This window comes from Anopheles stephensi, unplaced genomic scaffold (assembly GCF_013141755.1).
Source record: "Anopheles stephensi strain Indian unplaced genomic scaffold, UCI_ANSTEP_V1.0 ucontig5, whole genome shotgun sequence".
Classification (NCBI taxonomy): domain Eukaryota; kingdom Metazoa; phylum Arthropoda; class Insecta; order Diptera; family Culicidae; genus Anopheles; species Anopheles stephensi.
In genome coordinates, this window is record NW_023405416.1 from 4,115 (window position 1) to 19,236 (window position 15,122).

Genomic DNA, 15,122 nt, shown 5'->3' on the forward strand with positions numbered 1-15,122 from the left:
TGGCATTATAAATCTAAAACCGGATATCCAACCACTTCCACCAGTACATAAAATTGACTACTCAATTCCTTCTGTGCGCGATCGGTGCTCATACCAAACAGCTCCCTATGCCATCGATCGTAGTAAAATGGCATTTATTGCATTATACTTTTTTATTACAAACAATCCATTCTTTCACATGTGCACATAAAAACACAACAACACCACTCGCTCACACGCGTTCGCACTTTACAAAATGACTTCTTATCACATTATAGCACATGCAAGATGTAACCACCAACGACAGGTTAACGATCACTTTAAACCATTCATTCAACAGTTGCACACCATTTGTGCGAAACACAATTGGACGCGTTTTTATATTCCTCTTTTTTGTGCTCGAGAGCTACATAAAACGCGACGTTAAATTATGCTTACGAATTACTGTTGCCGCGCCCAACATGCAGCCATAAATTCACACCATACACACACACACATGATAGACACTGATTCACACACAAAAAAAACCACTCACACGCACTTGCCCGCCAGTTGGCCATACGGATGCAGGACAACGGTCCTTGGCGGCCCGGACTATGCGTTAAAGTCAAGATGTTGGATGAACTGGCGCAGATGAAGATGGACCCGACAAACTCTCGACGCCGAAAGTTTGCGGTAGTGGGACAAGATGAACATTAAGATTTGCGGCTGCGGGCTTTCACGCCACGGGTAGGTAAGGGTAGATAGAAGAGTATTGAGAAAGAGAGCGAAAGACGGTAAAGAGAAGATCCCTCCGGGCACTACACAGAGTTAGAAATGTTACAAGTCTAGGAACGATAAAACAGCATTCATATTTATATTCAACAACAACTACTACTAGTTGCACCAAACTTTAGACGGTAAAACGGAGAAAGACGGCCGTAAACTTGCAGCAAACATTTACACGCGAATGCACTAGGGCAAATACACACTACACTCAACTACTGCCGGGAAATGCCGGGGCGCACAAAAGCGAAAGGCATATTTTTATTACACTACACTAGCGTACGACATCACCAGCAAACACACCGAATGCACTTTTTACACGAGCCATCGAATTGTACCGGCCACACACTGGGTTGACTGTTGGCTCCTTGCGAATCCTTCCCGATCGTATCCATGGAAACGCACACACACTTGGTACCACTCCTGTGCTACTACGGGCTGGCACACGGGCAGCACTGCAATCGGTGGAGTCGGATAAACCCGGTCAATTCTTAACCACGGTCACGGAAGCACTGAATCGTTTTGGATTGGCGCTTGCAGACGACACGCCAGACGTCGGTTGTTTGGTGCTCGTTTTCGTCCGTTGGATGGTATTGCCGTTTTGAATCATCCCGACACTCCGTGTGAGTGCTTGTACCGCATCGGTGAGATCCTTCCACGCGTGCCAGTGAGTGTACTGTGTTGGTTGCTAGTAGGCGGGAGCGCGTGTTGTTGCTGTGTTTGGGGAACTGGTTTTATTTTCAATTATTTCCAATTTTTTTCCTATTTTGTTAGCTTTTTAAAAAGAAGTTATTTTAATTTTAAATCGCTTGCTCGACAATTATTTCTTATTTGACACCACACGGACAAAGACTGGATTATCTTCAACTGTGATTTTATCATCGCTAATATGCACATATGATCTTGTTTGGCTAAAAAAATCCCTTTTATATCTAGCCAACTATTTGCATGGCACATGTTGTAGAGATTTTCCCTACAACAGTACGGTATATTTATATTGCCTCAAATGAATTTAAACCACATTCGATTTGACAAAACACAGTCCTACAACATCAAATAAATAAAATTAATTTCGGACCGTTACCAGCACATATAAATCAATCCTTAAGCATGTTTGACCCATTCATCCGCTCTTTATAGAAAGCATGTGTGTAAAAGGCTCAAAGGGAACAAATTAACACCCGGATTTAGCATTTATTTTACAACCCCACCCTTCACACGAACTAATGAGCAGCATTAAAATAATACACAATAATTAAGCTGGCTGCGATGCCTCAGTTTCCATGCTTCACACTCACTCAACCGTAGTGCAACAATGCCAACAAGCGGTAAATTACGACATAAAGTATTAACCATAACTTTCGGCTCCTAATCTCCGCACCAAATCCGTGCACGATTAGTATCCGGAAGCTAGTGTGAAAAGGCACTTTACCACCGGCTCCACACGGTGCCTCCATAATGCACCCGACATAAACCAGATGATGATGATGGTGATGATGCGCGTGATAATGATGATGACGGTAGTAATAAATTTTGCGCTCGAGCAGTAAAAGACTGGTGGCAGATAAATTTTGCAACCCCACACCCACACCTCTAGTGCAGTTTTTCTCCTGCAAATCCGAACCCCACTCCGGCGGCACCGGCCGGATGCCTGACTTTTAACAGGTGGCAATGGGGTGGCGTTTAACACTAAAATCTGGCTACCACTACATTCCAGCCGATCCACTTCAGATGAACTTCAAATCATCGGTCCAATTCGAGTCGGGTGCATTTGTTTGCGTCAACCGTGCCATCAACTAGGTCAGCGTGTTGAAAGCGTACCGTGCGAATCGAAAAAGCCAAATAATGCACATTGTGGAATGCATTTCGGCGAGAGAAATTATTTTCCCAACGTTCGGTGTACGGTGTGATTAATGGGGTGTACGAAACGTGCCGTGTGCCTTCCGGGACTCATCTAATTTGTCGCATTTAATCATGAAAATAAAAAAGCACATATCTCGTGTCCCTTCGTAGATGCTACCTGCCCAATGGGACGTTTCGCTGATAATGGTGCGATTTTCCGCAGCAGCCCGTTTGGCCCGACGGTTCGACTCATCGGCTGTTTGGCTACACTACCCAGCGGTATATTTAAATAAACGATTATAAACGATAATCGACGTCTGATTTCTTCCCGTGCTTCCCGTGCACCATCACCATCCAATTGGAACATAATTTGATGGCAGTTTTTGCTTCGCTCGTAGGGGGATTGGATTTAATTAATAGGCTGTGCTGATTACTCGCATCACAACCGATGGACAAGCACCGTGTGACATATGGATGCGGTCAACTAACGATCCCACCGGCCCACTGGGATGCGATCATGGGTGAGTGCACCTGAAAGAATGGTGCACAACATAATCGTCTGTGACCCGAAAAAAGGTTCCAAAAAAATAAGCTCAAAAAGTGACGAAACGGTTCCATCACCTACTGATAAAATGTGCTTGCATACTTTCGGGCTCTTCTATTCTTGGCATGAGTTGGAGAAAAGGAAAACATTGAACATGGGAAAAGATAATATGTTCAAAAATGCATCGCCTGTCGTTAAATAATAATACAATTGAGTACGGTTGATCAGGTGCGCCTAAAGTTATGCAATGCTTTAAAAAAATTGTTTAACTTCGATTCTTTATATAAACGTTAGTAAATGGATTTTTTTTATGATAAATGGATTGGTAAAAATCCATTAAAATTAATTCTAAAATATTAATTATTTTCCCTTCGACTACTATCACTAGTTTCCTTTGCTAAAACTATCTAATTGTTTAAACAAATACTCACGCATAACCGCTCTCCGCAAGGTTCAATTTCATTGGAGTAGCTTCCGTTTACAAAACACTTACCAAAACTTGTGCCAGCAACATTACAGATTATGCATATGCATGAACCAAGAAAAAATCGAAACATCACATACTGCCCGCAATAAGAAAGGCTGGTTCGAACGACGACACTCCTTGGAAGCAGGATTGGCGATTTTATTGGCAAACGGTTTACCGAGATACTTTACCGACGAGGGAATCACATGGCACGGAAATGGAGTATCCCAACACGACCATGCTTTCAGCGATGCCGGGCAGACGGAACGGAGACGGTCGGAACGGAGCTGGAATGGTGCGAATTGTTCGCCCCCTGTTCTAATCTATTTCCACTTACGGTGTGCTTCCCACGTGAAGTCGCGGGAAATGAAATATGGTCGAATATAAAAACGGTCCCAAATAATCACTTCCAAGCGCAGGCGGGACGGGACAGCTTGTCCCGACGATGATCGCATAACAGCAAGAAGATGCCCGTCTGTCCCGGTGGCGCCACGAGAGCACGAAACGGTGCGTGGATGGTTCGCGTGCAAGGACAAAAAACAGGAAGTTCAACACGAACTGACTTCGAAATCAATACCTTAGGTGATTTTTGGCATTACTGAATGCCAATGTTTTGTACGTGCTAGCTAAAGCATACAGCTAAATAAATCAAACACAATCCGGTGGCGTGCATGACGTGCATGACTTTAAGTTTAAAGTTTCCTACCGCAACACGTGTTTGAAGACTTCACAAACAAAAGCAAAACAACATTTATAATATTCAAATTCATAAAGCATCGTTGGTGGCGCCCAACACGTAGGAAAAAAAACTTTCCCGATTACACTTCAAACCGACCACCATGAAAATAAAAGCATAAAAATGTCCAACTCTGCGAGTTGGTCGTCTTGCTGCTATGTCTACAGACGCCTGACGAACCAGACAGATTCTCATACAGACACACACGCCAGAACTAACGGGGACACAAATAAGGATGACTCCTTTTGCTGCCTGGTAAAGAACCGCCGGTGGCCTGCGGTGGCTCCGGTACAAACCGGAAACAAAGTGCTTTATTCAAGTTGCCAGTGACCGTAAGCAGCGTGCTCGTATTATATCGTAATTTAAAGCTATTCCCGCCAACCGGCATGCATGTACTCCCGTACCTCGGGAGTACAAGATCCCCCCTAGGGTTGGTAAAGCTACCGCTGTGGTCGGTCGTACTTGGCTGGTGTTTTATTTTGCTTTACGAGCGTCTAACGTTGCGTGTGCCTTTTTTTTCGCTACCGTTGTTTGCTTCTTGCCAGCGCTGTAAAGAGCTCGAAGTACGCAGTTTTTTTTATTATATAAACCTGCCAAGACGAGTGAGAAAACGAGCGTCAATAATGCCGCGAACGGTGAATTTCCACGAAAATGTGTCCAGAATTAATGTCTGGATGGGAAGGCGCAACGGTTTGATTCGTTCGGTGAAAGAATTATTAGAAAATCATTTTCTCGTTTCTGCCGATTTCTGCAATCTAAATCAGAAGATAAGTATCTCCAGAAAATGATGGGCACACAATTTAAGCAAGTATTCAATCTGGCGGATCCCGCTAGACACGCCAATGAACGTTAATGGCGGTTGATTATGTGTCTTTTGAGTTGATTTTAACACATGCTCTGTTGAATGCTTTATTTATTTTTCGCCACTGTGCAATTTAATGCACAGAAAAGCTTAAAACGTTGATTTTAATTAGCTAACTGCTTCCACCTGCAAAGCTCTTCCGGCGCAAAACTTCATCAAACGTTAGAGGCAAACTTGCACGCCTTCACCGCGGTCATTTCTGGTGAAGAAATTTCAATTAAAATTTAGAACCTGTCCGTGCGGTTATAAAACATTTTGCGAAAATTCCATCCAGAACTACACCAAACTGCTAAGTGGCCGCTGCAACACGGGGGGAAAGGAAAACTTCTTGTTTCAAAGCTTACCGTAATGAACCTTCACCGGCTGGAAATGGGGCCGTTTCAGCACCTTGTTCACCCGCCTGAGCTTACTGGAAAAGTAAGTCAATGGTAAAGCGTTCATTTTTTGTGTGTGTGTCGATTTCGTCGAAAGAAGTAGCCAAAAATTGTTATCGTTTGTCGTAAAAATTTAAATCCCCATACTTCCGTTCTGTCCACAATCGGTGGCACGCGTTCCACACTTACCGGTAAATTGTCCCTTTAAAGCCAATTTCACCATTACCATCCTGTGGGCTGCAGTGAATGTGCTTTAAAATGCAGAAAGTTTTCAGTTTTGTTCAGATTTCTGATGCTTTTTGCTTCTTTTTTTTTACTGTCCCCAGCATTTCATCCCCTATTCATCCCATCAACCGTTTCGGAAATGGTTTAGCCGGCATCAGATACGACACTGTCCACTGCAGTGAAGCTATGGGAAGGAAAAATGCAAACGAAGCGTTAAATTGATTCTTTTACATTCATGCCATTCTAGCGGGTTGGGAAATGTTACGGTGCATACATTAAGGGGCAAACGTTCCATGTGTGTGTTTGTGTTTAGCTCTATCCCATGCTTAAAAAGGCTGATTTCCTTAACCTTTTTTGCCTAACTACAGCAAAAATCCTTACAGTAATTGGCTTAAAAGCAATTGTTCCGCTGTATTTCGCAGTGTTTGGAGCAGAACGCTTCATTTCACTGCATTACCCTACACTTCTTTTAATCAACAGTGACAATAAATGATTGTTTTCGAGCATTCTTTTCGAGCACGCCAAACTGGTTACGCAGTAATGCAATTAACTTCAACCCCCACAAGTGACGGAATTGACCGAGATTTATTATGCAGTGTAAAATTATTACAACTACTACCACACGCTGAATGAACGCGGGCACATCTACTCTCGCCCGTACCGCCCGTTTCCCGTCGCTCATCGCTCAGACCACGAGGGGAGACAAAATTTAATTTGATTTTAATTCCAGATTGCAATTGCAAGTCACATATCTCTACCTCCCATCCCCTGTTCATTTGAAGCACTTACATCACGCCCTTTGCGGCGAATGGTTCATCTGCAGCACCGAAGACTCTCCGTCCCTTTACGGCCCCATGACGATCGAATCCGCCGCCCTACGGTCAATAATCTGTCAAACAATACTGGATCCGTTTAATTACATTATCACTGGCGGGCACCATCGTACGCCAGCACGACGATTTCAAACACCCATCAGACCCCATTTCGAACCGAGGAACGAGCAAGGGTTGCCAGCACGGGTTCCGGAAAACCCTAAAGTTGGGCCCCTTGCGTCCGTACCATGTTGATTTCGGGCGTGCGCTTACCTGACCTGCCAAAGATAAGAGGCCTTCAGCTTTTCGGAATGGTCAGTTAATTGACATCAGGGTTCGATGGGATGTCAACAATAAACAGGCGCTGGACGATGCGTAAGGTGAATTAAATGTGGAAGAAAGCAGCACACCGGCGTACCATACGAAAAAGTTCATCACTGATCAATTTGCAGCTCAATAAATCTAGATTCAGTTAATTTTACACTTAAAATTGTATTTTTCAAAACTGTTATATGGATGAAATATGTGAGCAAATTGCGTTATTAACATTTATTAAGAAATAAAAATATTAAAAATAATTTAAGTGGTGGTTAAGCTTAATTAAAAGGCACGTAAAGCAAGGATTAGATCTTCAATTAGTATAATAAATTAAGTAAAAATAAATTTGTACATAACTTCATATAATTATATATTGAACTTATCTCTCCAGCTCCGGGTAATTTAAATCAAGCACGCCAGCAATGGCAGACCGAGACCTCTCGAGGTTGTACTACTGAAGAACAAGAAGTTGAATGCAAATTGTAACTATCGACGGGCATTTCTTTCAACTCGATTGCTAGCCAGTTCAACTCTCCCCCCAACAATTCGACATTTAAAATATTCCTCTAGGTCAATGAAAGAAATCTTTCTTTGAAGAGTAAATACCAAAATCATGCTAGTGCAGAGCTTTTCTGTGTGAAATTTAAAAAAATCCTCCGCCGGGCGAATGCTAGCGAGCTTTCATTCCATTCCAGATTAAATTTATCTTTCATGCCATTTCATCCACTCAGAATAATCCCATTCAAAACTTTGCCAGCGCCAGCAAACGTCGACAAAACTTTTGCCCGTTGTGTTGGGATCCCGAAAGCAGCAGCAGCAGCAGCACTATGAACTGCACACGCAAAAGCAAACAGGAAAAAAGGCACCGAAAACATGACAGATTTCTGAAGGCTGCAAGATGAAAGGGGGCTGCCAACGGAAATATGCTCACCGTGAGGGCATGTTTATGAGGAAACTTTTTGGCTTGTCTCGTGACAGCTAAGAATTTTAGCACGCGTAACACGGCTAGCAAACAATTTGTGGATTTTGTTTTTCCGGCTGTACAAAATCAACTCTATCCGGCTTACCGTGCTGTGGATTAATGCCAATGCTCAATGAGTTGGTAAAACTGTGTCCGCTAATGCATCGTTCGGTCGTGGTGGTGGTGTTGTTCAATTTGAAAAGCATAAAACCAGTTCGATGCGTCAGCCCTGTATCTCGATGTTTCGTTAGTGCTTGGACCGGCCGTCAAGTAACGTGATGCACATCGACGGGCCACGTGCGAATCGGTCCTCCGGGCTGTGGGCCGATTGCCAATAGCAGGGAAGATCGCGTGGGTGAGAAAGTAAAATTGAAACAGACAGCTAGTTGCTCCGTGCATCGATACTGGAACATTTGGTGGTTTAGTTACATGTTCTTGGCGTTACATGCTTCGGCTTCGGTTTAAGTGTAACAGAAGCAGTAGAATGGTTTGTGCAACACAATGACATTCGGGTTCGGGTGATCGGACTTTACCGAGAACATGTTCAATATCGCTGCTATTACGATGAGATACACAAGACATCTTGAAAAATTTATTCACACGCTGTAATGCTACTATTTTACTAGTGAATTGTTAATTTACTGTTTGAATAGCTTTTTTTCCTTAACCATACGAACTCAATGATTGGCTACTTGCTAACCACAGATAAGCAGCATCTTAAAAATAACTCACCTTCGTTCATCGTTCTTTTCTTACGATTCCACTTATTTGTTACCTTACCCTTAACGAAACATACTAGGAATACGACCCCCCCTAAAGGTATTACTACATATCCATTCTACCTCCTATATTTACAGCGATGTAAATGCTGTATAATCCAAACATTGGGGCAAAAGTATTCTATACAGCAGGGCAGGTACTCGTGCGGTCCCCTGTGGTGGACGAAGTAGTACTATGAAATAATAAACAATCGACCGTGAATCTTCATTTACGTGTTAGGTCGATCTACCAAAAAAAAACACCACCACAACGAACGAACCATAGCAAAATGTGTCTGACTCACACGATCTTCTCATGCTAAACTCATCAGCGGCCGACAGAAGAATGGACGCACGTAAAATGAGCCACATGGGTAGAAGACCGGGCAAAAAGTGAACCACTTCTTTACGGACCTTTCCCCTCCCCGGTTGTGGGGATCGTACGTTGGTCAATTTATGTAAATACCGTACCATTTGTACCATCCCGCCGGAACCGTCCGACCTACTGACAATGAGGCGGACGATGACGTGCACTTAATCAATCACTTGGAGCGGTTCGTACTCGTATTATGCCATGGTAGAAGACATTACTATGTAATCAACATTACGACGCGTCCGTTAATTTAAGCATAAATTCCTTTGTGTTTTTGTGCCGCATCTATCTCTTTTTTTGGAACAGTTTAACAAGTAGCTAAAAATTTTACCACTAAATGAATTCTTCCACTTTCTCTTCGATAGAACCAAGAGCTGGTTCGTCATCATTGTGTACATCGGAGGGTAAGTTGTACTGATTTCGGAAACATTACGCTGAAACGATCCATCTTTGATCATTGGTTTTCATCAGTTCATTAGAAATTGTTCAATTTAATTCTGGGTATTGTGACTTCTTTTACGATACGATTTGGCACAATGACTGTATTGCGTAGAGCCGAAACCAAGACGAAGGTACACTCTGCCGCATTTCGTAGTTGCCTGTCTTCAAATGTCTAGATTCGAATTTATAATGAGAAAAAGTATAGTTTCACCAATTAAACCTCTTCAAACTACTAAGTACAAGTTTACATTTTAACATGTGCTCGTCACGCCACGCAAGAGGTTCGCAGAATGTCATGGTTGAAAGCACAGAAACAGCTGTCACTGTTTGCTCATCCATATTTATTGATTTTGTAGGTTGGTAGCAAAACATTGATAGAGCGTACATAAAATGTGCTATTATTGCCAAATGTTTCATAATTCAAACGAATTTCTAAAACAAACAGTCAGTACGGCAAGAGCTTCTTGGTGCATTTGTACCGAGAATTATACTGCTCCAGCGATCATCAACTGGCGCGAACTCCTTTGTATTGTTACTTAATTTACCGTATAAAACAACATGCTCTAAACCGTCGTGTAATAAATATTGCCTAATGAGATATAACCAGGCGCAATATATTTCATCCATGATTCCACCCGAGCAAACCGTAAATCATGAACCACCGGGCGTCTCCATCGGACAAACGTTTCGGGACGATTCCGGACGGACCCATCGCGAAAGCTTCGTTCATCAGATTAATCTATTGGAATGGTTAGTTTGTGCCGCTGCTAGATGCTTTCTAGCAATACAAGCTTCCGTTAAGCTGGCGAAGAAATATCCCCGTCCTCTACAGTCCCTTGGGACAGCAATTTTCTTCCCTAATGTGGTAGACCAGTAGAGCAAAACAAAATCTTACCGATAAACCGATACGACGCCAGCTAGTTAAGCAACGGGCACAGGCACAGTCGGGTCAGAGCAATGATTATGACCGGTCAAACGTTTCGTTGAATTGCTCGCGGTTATGGTGCTGCCTTATCAAACCGAATGGGAATTGATGGTCACATATGACCCAACTATAGGGACAAATTTTCTTTACCGTCTCCTAAACTGAGTACATATCTGGTTCTTATAAGTCTATCGAAATCGAGTGAAAATTATTGTATTTCTAGTGGTAAACAAAATAAAATACTAAATTGTGTAGAGACCTTTCAGTTACACGCTTCAGTGAACGTTGAACAGTGTCAGCACATTTTCCAGCCTCGCACACGATTTCGACAACCCTTAAAACAGCAAATCCCTTACCACACAAGTCAAGTGCAAAGCATCATTCGAATGGAAAAGTACTGTAACGAAGATAATGTAACTTTTAATTGAATTTTACCGGTTTTCGTACACCTCAGCTCTGCTTTAGCGATGTTTTTCAAGCGTGCCTGTGTTCCAGCTTCCAGACCAATTGGTTGATGCAGAGCAATCGGTTTTCCTTATCGGAACAAACCTACCTTTTTTTTTTGGAAGTCACTGACGAGTTTGATGTTTGAAATCGATTTTTTATTAGATATCACGTTTGCTTATCTTACTTGGGAAACATTTAATAAAAACTATCAAACTCAAAATAATCACCAGTGTAGGAATTGCATATATGGTTCAACACTTTAAATAGCTTTACACGCGCCAGGAAACATTTCCCGGAGAAGAACTAATAACAATCCTCCTTGCCTTCGAAACCTCCGGCAAGTTCCGCACAGAATAATAATTCACCTCCCCCCCGCAAACTACCCGTAAGGCTCCGGAACCCATACGCCCGTTGCAGTTTTGAGTAGTGCCCCTCGGCTCAGCCACTGCACCAAGGCCAAGCACCGTACAGGAACACTTCCACAGGCGGGTGGAAATGTAACAGCAATCACAGTTCGATTCCACATTCCCCGCATGTACGAAGCCCGAAGAAATGATTTCAACGAAGAACCCAAATGAACTTTTATTGACTCTTATTCACACATTCCTCCGCAGGAATCTCTCGACCACCTTCTCCCGCTTCATCTATTGACCTTGTGCAAGCACCTTTCTATGGCCTGGCATCATCATCCACTACCGGAAAGTACGGGAGTGCTCAGGAATGGGAAAATGACTCTTGTGTGTATGGATCAACAAGCGTGGCTGTTGTGTATTGTTAAGCAGGGGAATGAGCCTCATACGCCTTCGTAAGCAATTTCTAAGCCAATCTATCATTCAAAGCGAAGCAGTATGATAACTTTAACACATATTTATAAGCTAGTAATAATAAAACTAGCGTTGCTTTGTAACTTCATCTACCAATTACAGCTTTGGTAGAAGATTTATAATTAAGTTCCCACAGGACGAATGGATTTCATTTCCCAAACCCCATGCATTACAATTGCAGCGATGAAAACCCTTAACAATCAAATAGACTTAGAAAAGCCAAACAGTCCAACCGGGTCGGGTTCGTTGTGAAATGTGGAACAATCTCCCCCCTTTATTGTTCGCAGTTAAAACAGTGCTGAAAGGCGCTGAAAATGTAAAAGAGTCCTTACGTCCGATTCCATTACATAAATCAACTGTTTGCTGCTGCGTTGACGAATGGCCTGTTTTTAGAAAGCCACCACCGGGTGGCACTGGGTGTGACGTGTGTAACAAGGTCGACAGCATCGTCGGGAGGTGGCCACCATCTGGTGTTGTGGGTTTAAATCACTGCGAATTATACAATCATGCAATTCGCCTGCATTGCAAATGATTCCAGTGATTAAGTTCAGTCGATATGCCACTTGATCTCGTGGCACACGGCCGGTACCGGTGGAGGGGTCGGTGATGATAGGGTTCAATTGTAATTTCATTCAGTTTTAATTGATTCGAGGACGTGGTATTGAATTAATTGCTTTTAACTTTAACTATCCGTTGTGTTGAACAATTCTGTTCGCTCTTCAAGTGCGGTTTGTTTTAAGCGTTATGCAACTTTAAAATATATTTCTTATTTTGTTGCATTACTGCCACTGAATGTGTTTTTCCCCCTGTCTTGCTGGAAGAAATGATCCAAAATCTATAGCTTGATTTATACGTTATAAAAAGGCCCTTTCCAATGCACATTCCAGCTGCATTTCCATACCGGAAGCTACCTCTTTGTAATGTAAATGTGTTGTCATCGTGTTCGCAGTGTAATAAATCTTGCTGCTTATTCCTCCTTTCAATGTGGCGTGTGTTGGAATTGAATAAAATATTCCTAACCTTAAATAAATGCCAACTAAGATTGGTAGTAGACAATGCTTTACAAGACTGTGTTACCATGGCAGTACAATGAACCCTTTCGCGCAAAGCACTATTACCAACTCCGATGCCGATAATGCCGTTGAAATCAATTTACAGTCCAGATCGATCATGTAATCGGACCACAATAAACACGCACCAGTAAATAAGGCGGGAAGCCTGTATTTACATTGTACCCGGTGTTTACCTCACATTTTAATGATTGAACATTCCACCCGCTTTTTATGGTTGCTTTTAAAGAGTTCGCATTTGTGAACTCTTCTTCATCGTAAATTGGGGGTTTAGTTCGCTATAGCCGCTGGTTGTATTTTTAAACGGAATACGTTTATTTATTTTCGACAACAATACTTTAGAAGGAAATTTAGAACGAAACATTGTTGCATTCCGCTCTTTCTAGTTTTACAGGTCACAGGGCGGACTTTATTCGTCGTAGTGCTTCTCTTCCTAACATTTTGAGCTGTAAATTTGGGACGATTTTTTATCATTTATTGAACAGGAATTTATTCCCAAACATTTTACTTTTTTAAAGATTTTGAGTGTTTTTCACCAAGCAAGAAATCCGTGCTTTAGGATTCCCAGGGATCTCTAATCTTGAACGTCGGAATTTCGATATCGAATCATTTAATTTTTTTTTCTTCGGATCTCCGATCTTCGGAACTCGTATCTTATATCCCTGCTTTTGCCTAGCTTCCCGTCACAGGAGTCAAGCAGTCAGCCCAGTGTCACTCAATTGGATGCGACCAGGTAGTTTTCATCTGAGCATCTCTCCCGCTCTAGCTCTCTCTCTCAAATTGTGTCTCACCGCTGCCCACACTGAGTGCCTGGAAAATGAGCTTCTTTCCCGAACCGCCACACACACACACACACACCTTCACAACTGACAGTTAACATTTTTCCCGCCTTTTCAGAGCACCGGCTCAAAACTCATCACCTGACTAATCGCAAACAATCCCCGTACACGCACTCGTCATCACAAAACAGAACGTAAAAAGTGTTTGTTTACGGTAGTACGTTACTTCTCGGATAAATGTAATGCAGTACGCTCGGTACGTTCCAACGTACCAACACCCACATTTCACCCGAATCGATGCGTATGATCGATGAGTTTGTACGTTTCGTTTGAATTGTTTTCGGCGCGACTGCACCGGCAAACCCGGCAGAGCTGCCGTAACAAGCGTCAACATTACGTCAATGTTGTATGGTGCAAAGTTTAAAACGATAACACGATCATAAATTGCAAACATCATATCCATCAGTTTTCCTCGCACCCTTCGGGCGGTAAAGGTAGCGAACGACCGTAAAGCATTCAAAGTTCACAGTAACTCATCGCAACGAAACTTTCACCAAGATACGCAACCCAGGCGGCACCGTTGTGACCTCGTTCGAACCGTTGTTTTTTGTGCTTTTTGTAAGTATGTGCGTAAAAAATAAAAAAAAAAACTTGACCAAGTGTTATTTTTATCATACACATTTCCCTCTGCTCCTATCCTAAGCTATCACTGTTTATTTTAAATCAGAAGAACTGCAGGGATCTTCAAGCAATCGATTGTCCTGGAGAGCAAGACTTTGCAACTAAAAAACTTCTTAAGGATGGTTATGATTGAAATAAATCTTAATTGTGCTTGTGTTTTTGAATTAAATAAACCGTCTAAAAATAACTAAGTAAAGAGCTCAAACTTGTTACCTCAAACATCACGCCAAATAAATATAAATCTAATGGAAATATAATACTTATCTCTGAAGTATTGCAGTAATTAGAATGAATAAAAGTAAGAGTATTCATTTTATTCAATTCTTTAGCATGAATTAACTACATATTTTTGTATTATAATAAAAAATAGAATAATCATACAAAAAAAGTACCCGTGCACTCCTAGCCCTTTGTTAACAACCATAATTTCTGCTTCGTTTGTTCATCTACGAAAGGGTGCCCCGAAAATTAATTTAGCACACTTCCAGCCCGTTAGAAAGGGGCCATTTTTCATGAAGCAAAAATGTGTTTCCGGCAAAACTTTCCGCAAACCCCCAGACTGAGTGGAGCTAACGCTGCATCGTCCGGTTTCGGTGTCAAATCGACAGTTTTGGGGGGTCCCAAAAAGTCCTTCAATCGTTTACGCAAAGTCTGTTCCTTTCTAAAGTGCGATGCTTGAGCTGTTGGCCTTGAAAGCTCGTATGTTACAATTTCATCTTCAACTTCAAGTACATGTGCATGTTGACTGAATGCCGAAAGTGCACAAAATATTTACACTCCATGCGTGTGTGCATACGTTTTGGCCAAATTATATTTTTGAAGTTTAGTTTAGAAGAGAGGAAGCTTGAACGGGTAAAAGCATATTGCAGTTTACCAAAACCTCGGTGCAAGTTTTCGATCGATAGTTTTAAATGCGATTGGTCATTACAGGAAGTTCGAC